Below are 18,501 nucleotides of genomic sequence, written 5' to 3'. Positions count from 1 at the left end.
GATAACACATAAATTATTGATCCATGTTATCAAACATATAATTCAAGTATTTTGTGTACGGGTGTATTCATTATATGAAAAGGAATAACTAATTTCTTTAAAATTTTATATACATTTATTATTTTAAATTGAACCAATTTCAATTGCAAGTAAGTAATTATTTATCTAAAATCGTAATAAAAAATATTTTTTGATCATGTGGTGTACAGAGAGAATGAGAGAGAGAGAGAGAGAGAGAGAGAGAGAGAGAAAATGAGAGAGAGAAACGATAAATATACGCGAGAAAGAAAAGAGAAACAAATACAGAGAAATGTAACGAAAAAGAGACAGTTAGAGGGATGAAAAAAAAGGTGGGGGGAGAATGTGGTCAGGTTGGGAGCTGGCTAACAAAATTTTCGTGCCAAGAGAAAAAGAGAAACAACTGAAGATCCAGTCTCTTCTTTCAGAGCAGGCAGCGACTGATATTCCTTTTCATGCTTTCCGTTCACCTCGTTCTCTCCCTCTATATATGTCTCCATTCTTCGTTCTTAGTTTTCCTTTTTTGAAATGATAAACTTGAATCATTCGAGGAAATGAATTAGCGATTACTTCACTACGATGCACGTATATCCCATACTTATGTAACACTAATGTAAATTTGAATTCTCTCTCTCTCTCTCTCTCTCTCTCTCTCTCTCTCTCTCTAGCTCATACACAAACGCACGCATCATTTCTTTGTTTCTCCATGTCCCATCATTTTTCATATACCTCTCAATACTTGTCTCTTACCTTTATCTCTTTCCTTACCTTTATGTATATATACATAATATATAATATAAATCCAGTGGAATATTCGGTATTTTATTCTTGCATATACATATGTGTAAACTGTGAGTGTGCACATGTTTTGTCTATGTTTAGCTACTCAATGTTTCATAAATATTGATAATAATAAAAATATATTCTTTTATTTTAAATTGTTATTATTTTGGGTACTTATCAATTATTTTCATAATTTAAACTTTCATGTTTTCAAATACAAATATTATATATTTATATATTATTCATTTTTATATTAATACTTATACTTCCTAGCACTTTTTCGCATAATACAAAATAAACTAAGATATATCATTCGAAGGAAAAATCGATTAACAAAAATCATTGAAAAAAAATAGATAATATAAATAATATAATATTCTAAGATTATTAAATAAAAAGATTTCATAAAATTCTTGTATCATGTTTTATATAATAATAAATCAATTTTGTTTCAAGATTTTAAAAATCTTTATTATACCTATTTCCAATGTTTAATTTTCAATATTCATTATATTCACCATTATACGGAATTTAAAATAAATAAATATATTTTAATGAAAATTATCATTTATTTATTTAATTAAATTTCTATAAGCACACATAAATTCATGTTTTTGTGTATGTACATTCGTTTGTGTGTTTATGTACAGTCGTTATAATGTTCTTGTATAAATTACGACTAAAAATATTTTTAATTATTTCTTTATTGTGATTCACATAAGTTTATTTTATGCAAACATTTGCATGTACGGCGAGTCAATTAATTTCATAAAACTAAAAATAAGATGAAGGTTCTGTATTTTGCAATATATATATATATATATATATATATATATATATATATATATATATATATATATACATATATAGTCATTGTTCAGCCACATGTATCATATTGTTATAATAATTGGGATACGTAATATTTTAATTGTTTTATCAGTGTAGTATTAATTCAGTATTCTTAAAAAGTATTCATAAAAATTAAATTCTTATTAATGATTCAGAAAATTCATTAAAAACTATTATTATTTTTTTCGTTTATTATATATACAGAAATATTTCTAAATTTTTAGACAGTTCTTAACAATAAAATGTTATATTAAAATATTAAATAATTGTAAAAATTAAATATATTCTAGTTAAAATAATAAGAGAACATGAGTAAATTTAACGAAGTGTGTTTATAGTAAACATTATATATTACTTAATAATAAAAATCTGCCAAAAATGATATACAGTATGTATATATTAAAATTTAAATTATTTTGTTAAAAATCACAATTTTATAAAAAAGATTAGTTGTAGAAATGAAATTTTTTGCTACATATGAAATACTATTTATTTTATTATATACTGTAATCAAGAATAATGTTTATTAAAAATCTCATAAATATAAATTAATTTTACTATAAGATCAACGATTCATTTATATAAGTAGTATAACTAAAAAATATAATAATAATAAAAATTATTGTTACAAATTATTAAAAAATTAATTGATATTGTATTTATTATTGATTTTACAATAGGTAATAGTGCCGTAGATTACTCATGTAATGACAATATTCATTTTTAAAGTTTAAACGGGGAAAATTAATTTCTATGAAAAAAGCAAAATACAATATAGCAATATAATAAAGCATATAATTCAAGAGAGTAACGACTTCATTACTTCTTAATTGAAGAATTACTGCCCTTCTTGTCTAAATGATGATTCCAAAGGAAAGAACAATTGCTCACATTACTTTATAATGTCCCGTTCATTATAGACCTACATTGCTTATTGCATATTTTAAGGTACTGTCAACAGTTGTGAATTAGGATGAGTCAAATGCCAAAAATTATTTAAGAGTCACTTCAGCACAAAATAAGAAAGCAAAATGAATTTAACAATAGCTGAACTGCATAAGATAACATGCATACATACAGAGATGGCACAATTGTCCCCGAGAAATTCCATTCGCTTACGTGAAGTTAAGATTTGTCCGATTTCTCGAAGTGTATTTCTTCATTGTGTCGCTGTGTCGGCGCTCGTTTATAAACATACAAGGAATGAATGGACCACTTCCGAGAGTTATGGCATATGCGCTTTAGTGCGAAACAATGATATCTCTGACTACGGACGGGTCGCCCTGATTTTATTTTCTACGGAGTAGATAGTGTGTGCTTGGCTTAACTTTTTCCTCCTCCTATTTTTCTTCATCTTCTCATGTTTCTGCATCTTTGCCTAATGAACTCCCTCCGATGTGCACGTGGTTAGAAACGTTCATCGAAAATAATAATTTAAAATAAACAATGAAGAAAATATTACTAGATAAAAGAAATATATTCACTTGTTTATCATTCTAATTATCATATAATTTAAAATCTAAGCAGTATAAATACAATATTTTAATTGTGAATATATCATCTTTAATGAAGAAGAGTGATGAAAAAAAATGTTGATAATACTAATTATATTAAAATTATATTATATATAAAATAATGTTTGGCCTGAAGTTAAAGTAATTTATAATTACAAATCATTACAAATACAATGCATTCTAATCTACTAATAATATATAGATAAGTTCGTTTTTACTTAGTTTATGTTAAAGAATAACATTAAACTATTTTGCAGTAAAGGAATAACGTTTTTAAATTTAATGAATGTTTGGAACTATTCGGAAGGATCAAGTAATACGTATTAAAGCTACTCGAATGTCTTAAAAATATCATACAAAAGTCTTCCTTACGATGACAAAGAAATCATTGAAAACTCAGTTGTCCCAATGTGCAGTATAATATTTCATGGTTTTATTAGAGTTAAAGTATAGCAGTTGAAATAAAAAATACTTCTGCTAATCCATATTTAGATAAACTTCCTCTAACTGAGTTACGCAACCGACCGACATCATCTGACATCCTGTCAGCCCTTTACTCTCACGACTTCACCACTATATCCTCTCCTTGTTCAATTCTGCTTAGCGGTGTTGTTCTCATCGACCGCTGGAAGATCAGAGATATAAAAAGATGGAGAAACATATAGGATAATTGATCAAGAACGCCGAACAAACCGTGGGCGCAAGTTACAAAGAAATGACCTACCTATGACTATTTGAGCTACTTCATTTTTTCGCTTCGTTGTTTCCACTAGGCGTGACTTTTGAGCGCCAATCCTTCATTAAAAATATTGTCGTGCGACGGTGAGCTATGGTTAATAATAGTAACTGTATAAGTTTATGTGCACTGCATTGGACTAAAGATGGCTCCTTTAACTGGTTGTAATGGATTGCACAGGCAAACTCCACTAAATATTGAGAATTTTAACTTTGTTTTATCTATTTATGTATTTATTGCTGATCAAACTATTTACAAATATTAAGTTGCATTTAATAGTAAATTTTTGTTCTTCCATCGTATTTCGGTAATGAACCTTTTTTTATTTAATTAAATGACGCGTATATCCTTAATTTTGTATGCTACATTTAAGCTCATTCGTATAAGTTTTTATTTATGTTATTTTTGTTTCCTATTTATGTTAATCTTAAATAATTATTTTTATAAATGATCCGATGATATATTTATATATACATGTTTTAATATAGTATTTATAGAGAATATAATTAATGAATTTAATTTGTCCATTTTTCTAACTAATTTCCCGTCATAACAATTAATTATTCCTGATGAAAACATACAAACTGAAGTTTAGAGGGTAGGAGATATATCCTAATACTTTATTGAAATATATTTTTTGATCTTAAATAAGTTTGTGAGATAAATTTGAAGAAAATACTTTAAATTAAAAAATTAAAAATGTAAAACTATAATGATAATTTTTCATACAAAATTTTCTTGTATAAATTTGTACTAAGTACACAGATTGATCTAATAAAATCGTTTATATTTAAAAAATGTATAAGTTTGATAATAAATCTCAATGAATATATTATAATAATATCGTGAAAATGAACCTTATAAATATAAAATATTTAATAACAACTCAAAAATTTATACCAAAATATAATTTATTAAAACATATTTATATTAAACCAATAAAATATTGGAATATTCGAAATTAATGTATACTAAAGAATTTGAAAACTTCATTCGCTTCTTTTAAGTTACTGTTATTGACTATTAAAATTGAAATGGTACTTACTGAATTCAACAATAGAATATAGAGGAAGTATAATATTTCGATACTTGAAGCTTTTATGAGGATCCCCTTTCATCTGTAAATTAAATCATACACATAATTTCATTGATAGTAATTTAAATTTTATCCTGACTTTGAGCTACATCCAATAAATAAAATATATTACCTCGGTTCCTTCTAACTCATAAAGTCATTGAAATTCTGTAAATGGACAATAATGAAATTTAATTTTCATTATATATTATTCAGTTTTACTACAATTTTATCACACATATATTCAATTCATATATAAAAGATTTTTTATCATATTTACAGTGCTTGTAATTTTTTAAACAAAAATACAACTTTGACATTGATTGTTTTCATTAAAATAAAATTATATGTAACAATTATTTTAATAACTATAACATTTTTAAAAGAAGAAATTGTTACAAATTGATCTAAAAATTCATATACATATAAATAATATATTTAAATATTTTAAAAAATAATAAAATTCTTGCTTTTAAAATTCACATGTAAAACAAATACTTTGTAGTATTAGAATTTTCACATATTTTCTAACGTACCTATAATATTAAAATTGATTTAATATTCATCGAATTAAAATTTTTTCTGACACTACTTACTTAACATATATATAAAATTTCATTTTTGAATAATTCAATCTTTAGTAATTTATTAGAAAAAAGTAAATTAAATTATTATGATTATTAAGTTATTTGTCATTAAATTAGTATTAAGCACATTATCGATTTTCATATAATTAAATTTATTGTTTGCTAAACAATAATTAAGTAGAACACTATATAAAATCATAAGTATCTTAACATCACGAATTAGAAATTCCATTTCATAGGTTATATATTAAGAATAGTTTTAAAATGCAATGATATTCAATTTATATACATCATAAGGTAAGGATAAAATTACAATACATTAAAGAAACATTGAAAAAATAGTTAAAAGATTGTTGTAATCGTGCGATTTAATGATGAACATTGAATTAAATATCTACATTTGTAATTCATTATCTATTATTATTTCAACATAAGTGATGGAATGGATACAGTAGTCCTTTCATACATAAAACTCAAATTTTTTATCGTTAGATTCCATCCAATAAGTTTGATATTTAAATCAAATTTTAATTCAATGTTTTCGAATGTTAAAATACATACTTTTGACTAAATTCAATATTCTAAAAAATGGTTAGCTTACTGCAATTTATATATAAAATTATCTGGTCCAAATCTTCTGGACAAAAGAAATTACTTGAATAAAAAAGATTGTGATTTTAATTAAGTATCGTGTACGAAAAATGTGAAAATTAAGCATTGAAGTAATTTCATTTTCCCAAACTAACTATTCATAAAATGTTACAATTTTTGTATTTTTTCCAAAATTATTTTAGAATGATGATATAATGATCTGTAATGTAAAATAGATATAATTTTAAATAAGGTGCAATATAATAAATGATAATTATTAATGTTCTTATTAATTTATTATCATGATATTACATGATAGTAATAGAAAGTTTTATGTCTTAAATCTAATTATCATTTTACGTTTTATATGAACGTTATTTATCTTATCTGAATATACAAGTTGTTATAAAAATCTATAACTATTTATGTATTGTGCATATTCTGATATTATAATGGTATTATCATATTAATTAAAAAAAAAAAAGAATAAATATGTCAAAATTTATTTCATATTATTTACATAAATTGACCATGTTATAAAAAAACGATAAATCAAATAATACTTTTAGTATAAATTATTGGTTTTATGAAGTTTTAACGGTTATGAATTTATTCTTTCAATATAATACGAGAATATATTAAAAGGAAATTAATTAGCTACAAATTTAAACGAGTATAGTATTATTTTACCATACGTTAATCGCATTTAAGTAAAAATATGAAGATTATAATCGTTATATATAAAAAGTAATGAAGAATGCAAATAGTAATAAAAAATGAAAGAAAAATATATAAATATACGATGACATTTATAGAAACTCAAAAAGTATTAAAAAAAAACTTTAGATTAAAAATATAATTTAGTAAAATATTGAGCGTCAATTATTTAAAGAAACTGTTTAATTATTCTTCTGTTTAAAAATTATGATGTTATTTTTAATTAATGTATGTAAACTAGGACTTGTCTGTATCAAATTTTCATTTTATCAAGTTCTTACTATCATATTGTATGCTAACAAAATTTACTGATTTATTTCAATTTTGTTGTATGCAGTGAAATTTTCGCTGTGAAAAGAGTAAATCTTCGGTTAAAGCTTGCATTTTAAAGTTTCACTAATATTATCATATATAATTAAAAAATATATTTTTAAAGCTCAATTTTTACAATATTATTTACATATTCTCATGAATTTTATACTTATAGACTTGTCTGTATAGTACAAAAATATTATTATTAATTCTTTTTCATTATTCATACCTGCACGCTACTATGTGGAATAAAAGTCGGACTTTTGCTACTAGAATTTGCATGGAAATATACGTACAGCCTGTCTCACCTGCTTATTTTTCTTTTTCTTTTCTTTCTTGGTAGATAACTAGCGTAAAAGTGACTCTTGGATCATATAACGGTTATTTTTATAACGCTTAAGTAGGTGAGGTTTTGATACCTTGTGTTTGAAAATTTCTTTGAAAATTAAATTAGTCGGTGCTCTTAATTTTTCTCTAAAATATGAATAATAATAGATACTGTCTCAGAATAAGGTTAAAAAATAGAAATTTATCGTCATACTAATTTCTACTAGACTTACCCAAATATTATGACTCATTGCTACGATAAAATAACATTCACAGAAACACAGAGTTATTAGGCAAAAACTATGAATGATACTTATTGAATTTATTGCGGAAGTGTTTTGACAGAATATTATAAATTATTGGTAGAAAGATAATAAATTTTAGCACACATTTAATATAAGATTAAATATTATTTTAGATAAGATAAGATAAAATAAAATAAGAATTTATTTTAATAGTCATTTACAAGATGGTCTGACTTTGAAAATTGATCAAAATTCATATCCGATATTTTAAATTAACATGCATTATTTACAAAATATATTAATAAATTATATTTAATTATATTTTCATATTCGTAATATATGTTAAGAAGAAAAATATATCTACTGTTTCCAACTATTTTCATATCATTCATTTACATTCCAACGGTAATCGAATATAAAACTTATTGACATTTATAAGTTATGTGTATAATTATGATTAAGCTCATCGACAGCAATCTAATAGCTAAAATCAACATAAACGATAATATTAAAAGTAATAGTTGTCCATTGAAAATATATATTTATACATTTTATTTTCAAAAATTTTTTATACCAATGACATGACAATATTCAAACATTCAATAACTAAAATTTACCGTTTTTTAAAAATTTTTTTACTTAAATATGTGCGCATTCTACTTTAGTCAATTAGCTTAGAATTATAAAACTTTTTTTCATATAGATTTTACAATATATTTTTATAACAATGTTTTCCATTAAAATTACGAAAATAGCTCCTTCCAACCTGTATTGAAATTTTTTTAAATTATTTTTCTTTTCAAATAAAAATTCATATAAATATATAATTATTGATAAAATCAAAAATTAATAACGAATAAATGAATTTTATGTAATAAAATCATTTATTATCATCATAATATTATTATACGAAATATGTAAAAAATGTATAAATGTACGTGTTTTAAAAAAGTAATTAAATAATAAAATATTATATATTTATAATATAACTTGTTTTCAAATAGTGTTTAAATTATGTTTAAATCCATATCTTTAACAGTGATACAACATAAGTGTTTTTAATATATTTAAAAAGATATAAAATGACAAACTATTATACATAAGTTAATTAAATAAGTTTTTTTTATTTTGTTTTCAAAAAAATACTTTATTATATTTTTCAAAAATATATTAAAGCATCTAGATGTATAATATAGGATTTATTCTCTTAGTGCAATATCAAAATAGTACTAATAAATTCATTTCATTCGTATGCTTTGTGTGATTATATCTAATTTTATCTAAATTATATGAACAAACAAAATTTAATCTTTAATTTACATTTTTTAATGATATCGCAAAACTTATTACTACATACAATAATATTAAATGGAAGAAATGTTAAATTATTTACCAATTTTAATATATAATATATATTTAATTTTAATATATAATAATAAGAAGAATAAAATTCAATAATGTAATTATAATAGTGTCAGAATATTAATAAATAAATAATCATATGTAATCAATAACTAAACAAGTAAATTATAACATTATAAATGGAAAATTGAATATAAAAGGTATTTCGAAAATATTATTAATGCGTTGAGTTAGCAATAGTGTGAGAACAGGAAGGAGAAAAAAGTAATTTGCGATATTGCTCTTGGAAAATAATTTTGAAATCATTTATTGAGCCAGTGGCGGGTCGCTTCTATTATCTGTATAATTACGAACACCGCTAAACGTGCGCACGTGACGTCAAGCGTCGCTAATCCGGCAAATAGCAAATGGCAAATTGGCCCTTGAAGTTATTACGTCTCGGTCCGTAGCAAGGACTCCATGAAAGAAACCGCCGCAATTGCTGCACTAGCTGTCCTAAGGAACTACCAATTGCTGGAGCATATCCAAAATCATGTCAAAGCCTATCCTTTTGAATTTAGTATAAAAGTATTGTTTTTTCTCATTGGATTTTGATAGCTGCAGAAAGCATCGGCTTTAATATATGTTTATTATATATGAGACCTCCCTCTCATGTAATTATTTGTTTTACATTTTATAATTTTGGATCTTAAACCTTTGCTTAATCTATTTAGACTTTTTGCTATTATTTTTGACTACTTATTTTTGTAACCTTTATTTATTGATAAATAAATATTTGTATATGGTCTAGTTTATCGATATATATATATATATATATAATTTGTTAATCCTCCAATATTATACTAACCAATGGAAGATCAGTTAGGACTAGTTTAAATATAAATTAAAACAAAAATAAACATCTAAATAATAAAATATTACTATATTTAAATTTCTTACTATTGTAATAACTTAAATTTACAATAAAATAATCGAAATTAGCTATAAATTATATATGCAATGCTCATAAAGGTAATTTGTATATTTATAAGCTTTCCTGATTTAATATTAATAATTTTTAATGTCTCTCTGATACTTATTTAAAAATTCCATGAATAAATATTGAATATGTTGTATATTATTATTACTTTGCTTCTTGCAATACAAATCTTTTGGTACGTTGATAATTGACCAACGATTATAAATGTTTTATGTATTAGTATTGATTAAATAAAGTAATTAATTGGAGTAATTATTGGAAATACCGCAGTAATTTGGAAATATATATATAAATTTCTTTTTTAATGATTATGTGAACAAATATTTAATAATTAAATTAAAAATGATTAAACTTTACCTCTCAATTGACAAGTAAAGAACTTGCATATATTATAGAATGAATAAGATATACGGGATAAACTATCGAAACTAACGAGAAATTATTATTTCATTCCAATAAAGAACTTTCCTTAATAAAACGTGAATAATTAGAAAGAAAAAACTACAAAAGATTACAATATTGTTTTTCTAATCCGATTATTTAAATATAATTTTAGAATTAAAATATTTTCCTATGAGTAATACGAGATTCTCATTAAAAACTAATGAACCAATTATATTATATTTTTTAGCGATGATTACACGGGAGTATAACCAAGTGATTTTCACCTCGATTATATCTTTGCAAAGATTGTTGATTTCGCTATTTTATTTTTGTATGTTACATAAAATTAACAAATAAATCTAATTTTTTATATTACTTGTATTGTTAAAATTGTATACATCGTGTACCTAATATATACTATTAAATATAGTAAAATAATCCATCAATTCAGATATTAAATGTAAATAGTATATTTAATTGCTATATAAAAATATCTTTTAAACTATTATTTTCACTTTAAACAAATTTACTTGTTAATACATAAAAATCTTTTTGTAAAACGTTTTTAAAATATAAATAAATTTTTATAAATTTGTATCATTTTTTAAAATATCTGTATTACTGTATTATATATATATATGTATATATATGTATATATATATATATATATATATTATATTTTGAATTTCTTTTATAAATAATCATACAAACATATATTTATAATCAGTATAAATTGCTACATGATTTTCATAAAATACTTATTCTTTTTTATGCATTGAAATTTATAAATTACAAGTTATTTCAATCATATTTCATATATTTTTTATACTAAATTATATTCGATTTCAAACTTTTGGTATAATAAAATCGATCTATTATATTTAAATATACATATATAATAATAATAATAATAATAATAATAATAATAATAATAATATTTTAATTAAAAAATTTTAAGTGAAATTTAATTAAAATGCAGTCAACTGTATTTAATTAATATAATGATTAATTGATTTAAACTTTTAAAGCCTCTAATATATAGCTATATATGAACATATATATGTGGCTATGCATATTTATATATGAATCTATGCATGCATTTTAGATGTTCACATCCGTATACGTATAATTGCAAACAGTTTAATATATGCAAATTTGTGAATACAGGTATAAGTACCTATAATAATGTAAAGAAACAAGAGAGAGACGATATCGATATTAAAAAAGTTGTTAATGTATCTAAATAATATGTATTAAAAGAAAGTTAATTCTTTTATCTATTTAATCTATTTTAAATCTAGTAAATAACTTATTTATTGGAGTCTAATAAATAATAAAAAAACAATGAGTATAAAATATATTGCAGACGTCTTCAGATATACCTAATAAAATTGGAGTTTTCAATATAAAAACAATAAAAAATTAATAGTGGTTAATTACTGAACTTTATCATGTGTGATAATTATAATAATAACAAGTTCAAATAAATATAGTAAAAATAATGTAAAAGTGTCTAAACTTTACCGTAAAATTATGAAAATATTGTGATTTGAATAATGCATTCGAATGTTTGAATCTTATCTGTAGCTAACCACTATTCCCTTTACTTATACTTCATGGAATTTATATATTAATTTCATTCTAATAAAAATAAAACTAGTACTAGTTTCTTAAATTATTATTGTGTTTAATAACTATTTTGTTAAAATGAGTCAGCCAATTCATATAATACTTTTCAATATTAATAGTAAAGATAAAAATATGAATTGATTTCAGTAAGATCTAATATTGAGATATTAATATTGAAATAGATATCAAATTTATCACATTAACTATATAATAGTTTTTATAACTGATGCGTATTAATATTGAATGATAAAATAATCTTCTAATATTAGAGTTTAACGATTCTACTTGTCTAGCGTATCTTCTATAATAGCAGACTGTGGCTTCCGTTTTACCAAGAGCAAATTTCTGTTAATTAACAAAATGCCGCTTCTGGTTTAAAAGGTCAATAAATCTAATTATAGTCACCAACATGGTAAGAAAATAAGATATTTTTTACCACAGCACATTAGCCAAAACCTCAATGTACTACAACCTAATATACTTAATGGTACACAGTCATTCGTTGCTTTCTGAATAGTCAATTTTTATTATTTTCCACAACCCGATTCATTAAAATTATTTCATATAATTCAATTATAATTAAATTGCTTTCATATTTAAAAATTATCCGAATTATTTAAAAACTAATTTTCAAGAAATTTTTAAGAAATTAAATATATAATAAACATTTTTAGAATAACTTCCATGCATCCATCGATCAAATGGATTACACATTGTATTTTAAAATAAAAATAATCGAAACAATAATATTATATATATATATATATATATAGTTATTGAATATTAATAGGAGTTGCATATGTTACATTTATTTTCCTATTTATAGTATTTATATTATTAGAAAATTATTTAAATTGCTTTTGTTGTATGTAGTTATGATTATGTAAAAATTTTTTGTTTCAAAGACAACATTACGTTCTTACTATTTTCCACTATTATGTTACAAAAATTGCTTAACCTATCATTAGTATTTTATAAATGACAAACTGTTTTAATGTAAACAGGCAATGAAAATGAAAATTAGATTTTCAATGTTTATTTATAATTTTTCTTACAACACATTTCACGCCTAAAAAAGTAGTACACGGGATTTTTATAAACAAGAAAACCGTGTACATAAAGAAGTTAATTCTCACGCCTTGTACTTTGCATCCTTCACATATCTTTCCAACGTCTTCATCCCATTCATCTCTTTTACTTTCTTCACTCACTGAAAATAAGTGCTCGTACAAGTGTATGTATACACACATTACATGTGCACCTGCGCGTATGCTCTCGCGGTGGCTCTTGCGAGCACGAGGAATTAGCGTGGGATCGCGTACAAGTGGAGAACACCGTTACCGGGAGCGACGGTGCTTTTCTATGTGTGCAGCTGCTCGCGTGCTTTTGTACGTATGCATGCGCGTGTTTATACCTCCAAGTGCTTACATGCAGTTGTATCGATGTGTATAGAAAGTCTATACCCAGCGCGCATTTCAAATATTCCAAGAATGTATTGTGTCCTGGGAACTACGGGCAGGTCAATTTTTTAACCTCCCCTTCCTCCGTCTCTCTCACTCGATGACGCTCAATGACCCAGCCCTTCTCTTTCTCTCTCTCTCTCTCTCTTTCACTTTCAATACACATATCTGTTAATAAGTCTAGCTGGTTCCTTTCTACCCACCACGCTGTACGGTCGTGTCTACTTTGATATAAAACTGAATACAATGTTTGAAAATTTCATATATATAATCAGGCATTACTCTTATTCTATTCTTATTAGTTAATCAACTTAATACTATTTATTTATAATTATATTTTCGGAAACTCCACAAATACAAACATGTTCGAAAAAGAAACAAACCATTTCACACACACACACGCGCGCGCGCGTGCGCAAACACACACATATATATATATATATATATTTATTGCAGTAAAGTCCTTTTTTAATTTAAATATAAAATATTAATAATTTTCATTATAGTAAATTACTCAATTTTCTATTAAATAAATTCAGCAGATTTATTGAAGGAAACATTAGAGCCGAAATATAATAATTTATCAACTCTCTTATAATTAAAAAATTAATTATATATAATTCTATAATATTCTATATTATATACTTGATAATAGATATGATAACTCAAAATAAACAGTTTAACCTATTATATGAAATTATATTATCCAAGAATTTCTATTTGAATATTTGATAGAAAAAAAATATTAAATATAAAAATATTTAGTATTTAGTATTTAATTATGATTATACAGATTTTATTTATTTTATAAAAAAAATTATTTTTATATTTTGTGAACAAATAATTTACTTTATAGAATAATATTATTGAGAAATCATTAGAATATGGTAAATCAATCACACTAAAATACTAATGGTTTCTTAAGGAAAATATTATTTATAATAAATTCATATTTAAATTTATGCAAAACTGAAACAAGCAGTGTCTATTTATATTATAATTATGGAGCTTGTATTAATGTCTCTCTGTGTGTATCTGTAGGTATGATTGTGTCTTAATAATAATACTTCTTATTGAAAGTTCGCGAATATATAAATAATTTGATTTAAATGTGTTTTAACTGTAATGGTTTATTCGTATATTTTTGTGAAATTTGAATACAAAGTTCAATCTAACGTTCGGTTACATAAGTATAATTTGTAGATTTAACAGTATATATAAAATATCATGTAATCTTTTTTGACATAATATATTTTTTCAACAAATCATGTAATAAACATAATAAAAAATTAAATATAAATTTTTCTTTTATTTATGGAGTGGTATTGATTAAATAATGATTAAATATATAACTCAAATGATAGTTTTTAACAGTATTGCCTAATGAATATCTATTACTTTTATGTTATAAAGTAATTTATTGTGATAAGAGCACCTTTAATGCTTATATTCATCATAAAAAATTGAACCTTTATATTATGTTATAATTTTAATTTCTTTATACTAATATTTTTTATGTAATTTAATAATAAATTTAGATTTTTATTACTATTAATTTAAATATTTTATAATGACTTATTTAAAGAATTAAAATTTGTCAGTAAATTTAAATATTATTTATACTAAACAATATTAATTTAGCACTTGTATGTATAGTTTTGAATTTTTGTGATGAATGTGGAAATACAAAAATATATACAAATTTAACGTAATTTTAAAAACAAACTTATATTAAATTATATTATCAATATATTATATATATATATGTCAACATATGTCAACTAAGTAAGAAGAAACATGGCTGAAAAAATGATCGGTTCATTTTTTTTTTAATTACAATGAGGTCAATATTTATAGATATTCCTAGAATATTAAATATTGTGAATAAATTTATTTCGTGAATATGTGTATAAATTAAAAAAATACGAATCTATAAAATTACATTATAGAATGAGTCAATATATTAATCTATTCATTATAATTTTTTATATCAATGTTAAATACATAATTGATTCAAAATATCTACATAAAATTTCAAAATGTATCTTATGAATTTCAGTATACATTAGATCCAATGCAAAATATATTTTGAAAATATCATGAATATAGAATTAATAGAGAATGCAATCAAATAAAATATTCTCTTCGTCTAATAATATTATCTGTAAAAGAATATCTTTTAAACTTGGCCTTCAAATGAAAACATTTCTTTTACTCCTATTTATAAGTTTTCATTCGTACTAATTCCTAGATCTACCTTGAACTTCTCGACATTATGTTATAACGGTGTTTATCGGTCTACGATCACTCTCTCTCTCTCTCTCTCTCTCTCTCTCTCTGTCTTTCTGTCTCTGTGTGTCTTTATCTATCTACCTAACGTGCCCGCTCTCTTTCTTTCTCTTTAGCTATTACATATAAATTTCACACGTAAAAAGTATTGTAACATATAGATAACGGAAAGAAATAAAAAATAAATATATGTATAATATGCAATAGATAAGTCTAATTTAATTTAATTTAATTAGAGCGGCATTAAAACGATTACATGTGTATTTGTAAAATGATAAGCTCGGTCAAATGAATAATAAACCCTAATAGTATTATTACAATCTGCATCTAGTGACTAATCAAGGTTAAAATCAATCGAATTATATAAAAAATATCGTAGCAGTTATTGAATTAAAAAATTTTATTGTAGATTGTAAACATATAATCGGAACATTGGCTACTAAATTATGTTTTATAATTTATAGAAATACATTTATGTTTGATTGTTACTAATCATGTTTGAATTTTGTTAAATAATAATGTTCAAGGTATAATATTATATTGTAAAAATAAATATTATATTGTACGTATAAATATTATATTGTAAAAAATATATATTATATTTTTAATTAATTTGTAAAATCTTGTAAACATTTCAGTTGAGAAGCACAATGAATAATCAGTAATAATAACCAATGTTTTAATAACTATTCATTTAAATTAGATTGAAGCGCATTTTATATTTACTTTTGAATAAATACTTCTTTAACATTAGCTATTATTACTCAATAAATGCATAGTAATATAAGTATATATATTATTATAAACAGAAACTTTTTATTCTTTATATAATAACTTATGCCATAAATTGTAAGTCATTACAATCCTAATAGAGCACTGATTAATTCTATAATATTAATTAAATTAAATGTTAATGTTAAGTCAAGATTAAAATAAAACACGAATGAAATTATCCTCGTCATCTAGTAGCACTGTCGTCGTGATTATTACTTGTTTCAAATGTAATACTCATCAAAAATCGATCAGCGATCTTAAATGAAAAAAAATTACTCATACCTGTAACGATGTTCCTTTCAGAAAATACACTGATCGCTGACTATTATTGAACCTCCGAACCACTTAGGCCCCTCTTTATCGCATTATTCGCTGCACCTTTTGGAGAGTCGATTTAGAGCTTCGACGAAGCTGGAGCCAGCCAAAAATTATGTAACGGTATCCTAAATTATGCAGGCGACCCGCAATTCCGTACGAAACTGGCTATCGATACGTAGCACGAAGAGCCTTGTGGGCCGGTAGGGGGCATAGGGGCGGAGGGGCTAGATAAGAATCTGCTGCGACGGTCTTTTTTCGAGCTACCGCTCGCACGATTCCTGGAAATTTGTGCCTTTGTACAGTAAATGCGGTAGGACACGAAAAAAGATGAACGGGCGAGTTGTAACTGTATATGCGCGTATCGACGTCGCACCGTCTGCCGCTGTCTTTTCTGCCTTTCGGAGGATGTACCCGTGCGTCGAATGTGTGTATATAAACATACATCGTCGTTAATACCGGTCACTGCTTGTTGTAAATGGACGGTTCAGAGGCTTCAACGCGCAAGAAATTGAAGGAAAAAGAAACACGGAGAGACGAGGAAGTCTCGCGCCTCTAATTCATGCATAAATTAACATCTAATTAGCGCGAGCTCACGTTCCTCTCATCACTTCATCATATGCTTCCGTATCTCGTGTGTAAAGATACTGGGCCGCCCACGGACTTACTGTTTAAAGAATTCGGCACACGAGACAAGGAGACCTCAAAGAGTGCCGATTCGTTGTACCAAATTCTGCGAAGTATCAACCGAGCGTAAAATTAGACACTGCAGAAAAAAAAAATATCGATAGTATTGCATGTCACGCAAACGAGCCGTACACATTTACTGACATACATTTTCAACATATATTTTACATTATTATAATCAGCAACTATTTAAAAAAACATGTAAAGTTTTACGTGAAAATCAAATATAATATTCGGAACCGAAATTTATTTTTATTCTAAACGTTTAAATATGCAATTTTTGCGTGCTGCAATACTACATACTTTTCAGAAAAATATAAACTAAGCCAATTATATAAATGAAAATTTAATGAAAATTTTATAATTAAAATTAGCATCAATTGTTTTTAAGAACTAGATCTTAGATATCACCATTCTATTTAATTTGTAATATTTATATGGCTGAATTTTAACAAATTTTATTACATATATTTATTATTATATCACAGTAAAAGTAAATAATAAAATTAATTAATAATATATAATATTATTGAAACTTTTAAGATACAGAGTATCTTTATCTAATAATCATCCAATTATTGGACTCGGACACGTATCACAATTCAAAAAGCAGTTTTATTACTGCGATATTAACTGTACTATTTTACAAATGAACGGCTTAATGAATATGTTTAATAAAATTTATAGGCGATTCCAAATAAAATTTAACCTATTTTTATTTCGAAAATATTGCAAATATCCTTGACTTTCGAATGATTATCATGCATTCTTTTATATACAAACTATTGATAGTATTATGACTTATCCAATTGTAAATTATAGATATAGTAAGATTTATTAAAGCTTACTTTTATTATAAAAAATATAA

The 18,501-nt window shown here is 24.1% G+C and overlaps 1 protein-coding gene and 1 long non-coding RNA gene across 2 annotated transcripts in view; one reads left to right on the top strand and one right to left on the bottom strand.

Annotated features, from left to right (window-relative positions):
* Positions 1-18,501, top strand: part of m (zona pellucida domain-containing protein miniature) — a 43,118-nt gene that overhangs the window by 1,867 nt on the left and 22,750 nt on the right. The window lies entirely within an intron of this gene.
* Positions 3,880-5,145, bottom strand: LOC105361383 (uncharacterized). The gene is made up of 3 exons (XR_912837.1): positions 5,109-5,145; positions 4,946-5,018; positions 3,880-4,148 (listed from the first exon to the last, which is right to left on the bottom strand). It is a non-coding gene; the product is annotated as an uncharacterized LOC105361383 (long non-coding RNA).

The sequence above is a fragment of the Ceratosolen solmsi genome, unplaced genomic scaffold (assembly GCF_000503995.2).
Source record: "Ceratosolen solmsi marchali unplaced genomic scaffold, CerSol_1.0 scaffold30, whole genome shotgun sequence".
In the NCBI taxonomy this organism is placed as follows: Eukaryota; Metazoa; Arthropoda; class Insecta; order Hymenoptera; family Agaonidae; genus Ceratosolen; species Ceratosolen solmsi.
Note: the sequence above shows the minus strand (reverse complement) of the source record. Positions and strands in the feature narration are given on the sequence as shown.